We start from the raw sequence: 2800 nt of genomic DNA, 5'->3' as shown, positions 1-2800 counted from the left end.
TGCATGAGAAGATATGGCCTAAGAGGGCATAGGTGAAGATGCAGGGCAAGAGGGCAGAGGTGGAGATGTGTGAAAATCCAACAAAGCAAGTAAAGTGAGCAGTATTTGGCACCTCTTCTCTTAAGCATCAAAAGCAGGAGCTCCTTCATTAGAGCACAATGAGGCTTTCTTTGAAATGGTGTGTTGATCCTTCTTTTTATGGTCATCCTAGTTTAAATGATTGTGACTAGTAGATATAGGGTTTTCACTTTCATGAATGGTGGAGGATGGCATGTGGCTTTATAAAGGAGTTTGATCATACAAGCTCTTCTAGGTAGAAGATAAGAAGATAAAAGTAGCTACATATGGTGGGAGATTGAGCATTAAGCTAGATCGAGTTGCTCAATTTTTCAATCATGGAGACATTAGGCCCATTAGAGGAGGATCCTACAATGAATGGGATCTAGGAGAGTGAATTTAGAGAGACACATTTCTTGACAAACCATGTGATATATCTAACATTAGCTAAAGCACTAGGATCAGGAAGAGGATATGGATAAATAGGATTAGAGCAAAACTAACATATTAGCGAAGATTTGAGGTCTTGACAATGCCTTGTAAGAGATCCTAGAGAGAGAACAATAAATAAAAATAATTTTGGATTTTTTTACATTTATATTTTGATAAATAAAGATATCTATAATCGTTAAAAGGTCATTATCATAATATTCTCATGGCTTGCATCAAATCTAGAAATGTAGGATGCCATAAAGATTATATGATTGATTTAATGAAGATGCTATCTTATCTTGATAGAAAAAGTGGATATTCAATCTTATGTTTAGTTATCTCCCTCCATCCTCATTGTCTCTTTTCATTCTTCTTCTCCTTTTTTGTTACTCACTCATTCTTCTACTTTTTTGACTTTACACAATATTCCTACTAAAATGAAGCAAATTAGCTACAATAGTTCGCTTACCTTTACTAAAATAAACCATGTAAATACCTCAGCCATGTTGGTACTAGGGCTTACTATAAAAAGGAAAGAAGTGCTAATGTAGGATCTAATTTTTGGAGATCTCTTGTCCATCACCATCTTGAGGTGAGTACCAAGCTTTATTTCTTGTATCTTAATTCCAACTTCCATGGCTACGATGTGCTATGGTATAATGGAAGATGTCCATGGCATGGCTTTGATTGAAGCATTTTGTATTATTTCCTGTTATTTTCCTTATTCAGCTCATTAGTTTTCTTGTTGATTTCCATCGTAGAATAGGATTTCTTTACTTTGGTATCAAAGCAATAGTTTAGTTCCTGTTAGAAGTCATTTTCACGCATTAGATCTAGTTGCAGTGATGACTAGGGAGAGAAAACCGTAGTTTAAATTTAGTCATAGGAGTTAGTTCTTCCATAACCATGGTTAGACATGGAGATCGGTCACAAACTATTTTGGCATGAACCAATGGATAATGATGGGCTCCAGCTATTTTGGCAAGTCATGACCAAATTTTTAACCAAATTTTGGGGCAAGATGGACAAAATGGAGTCCTCAAGACTTTAGAGAAGACAAAAATCCTCATTACTTTTTCTCAAAGAAGGATATGTTCTTCTTCTCCAAGTCTATTCTCTTCTCCCTTGGAAGATGCTTACCTTGGATCTTTCTTCCATGGAAATATCTCCACTCCAAACCTTTGTAGCATCAATCATTGCATTCTAAGGGGATTAAATGGAGTACCACTTTGACTATGAAGACAACAAATAGTCCATGTGAGTGTCTCAAGAACAGGGCTATAGCTACTCTATTACGACCTTACCTATTGCATAATCTATACAAGACCGAAAAGTCATTAGCTTCACTTCTTTCCACCTATTGTTCAGACCTTTCAAAACATGCAACTACATTATCAAAGTTGTCTTGTAGAGTGATTTCTTGCTACTACATTTTAACATACAAGCACCTTGCTGATTGAAAGAATGTAAAGTCTAGAAGTTCTTGAGACAGCATTCACATTCAGATAGTGCACATTCAGGTAAAATGGGGATGGTATTGAGAATCTCTACAGCAGTCAAAGAGATAGAGAAAAAGTTGTTGAAGATGGAGTGGTGAAGTAGGAGAGGTCAAGGCTGTTGAAGAAGTTACTGAAGAAGGAGAGGTGACGTAGGAGATATAGAACTCTCGGGTGCCTTCTCTGTTGACAAAACACAGGAGCTGAAATTCTAGAGAATGCATGCTATAGCAATAAAATGCAGGTTGCAACCAACAAATCAAAAAAACCGTGTCTCCTTCGCTGAACATAAGAATGAACAGAACAGCTATCCTCTCATCCATGATTGTTCAGCTAGCCTTTGTCTTCTCCAATGCACGAAATGTTACAATGTCAACTGTGATGATTTCATTCCTGTCTAGATGTAGATAACACAAACTGCAAGCTATTACAGATGCATAATGAGACTTGAAAACCTTAATCAAACATAGGAGGCAGCACCTAAACCAAGAGGGATAAGCTTTGATACCATGTTTGAAAAGTGTACACTATGCTAAAACCCATACGTGCACCGTAACTTCTGGAGTAGCTGCATATTTCTCTTCCATCTTGATAATTTGCAATGATTCCATAGGCTTCTTGTACTATAGCAGTAGCCACATTAAGAGCAATTTGACTTGCTCTAATTAGGCATTCTTTCCCTTTTAGATGCAACGACCAGACTTCACAAGAACTAGAATTATATGCACATGACCTATTTGTTTTTTTCTGATAGCCTGAGTTGGATTTAGCCTAGTCACGCATCCTTTCTCTCTGTTTATGTTGAGCAAACTTTT

The sequence above is a fragment of the Lygodium microphyllum genome, chromosome 20 (assembly GCF_053477565.2).
Source record: "Lygodium microphyllum isolate KBCC chromosome 20, Lygodium_microphyllum_v1.1.10, whole genome shotgun sequence".
NCBI lineage: Eukaryota > Viridiplantae > Streptophyta > Polypodiopsida > Schizaeales > Lygodiaceae > Lygodium > Lygodium microphyllum.
The sequence above is the reverse complement of the archived record's forward strand: the minus strand, read 5'-3'. Positions refer to the sequence as shown.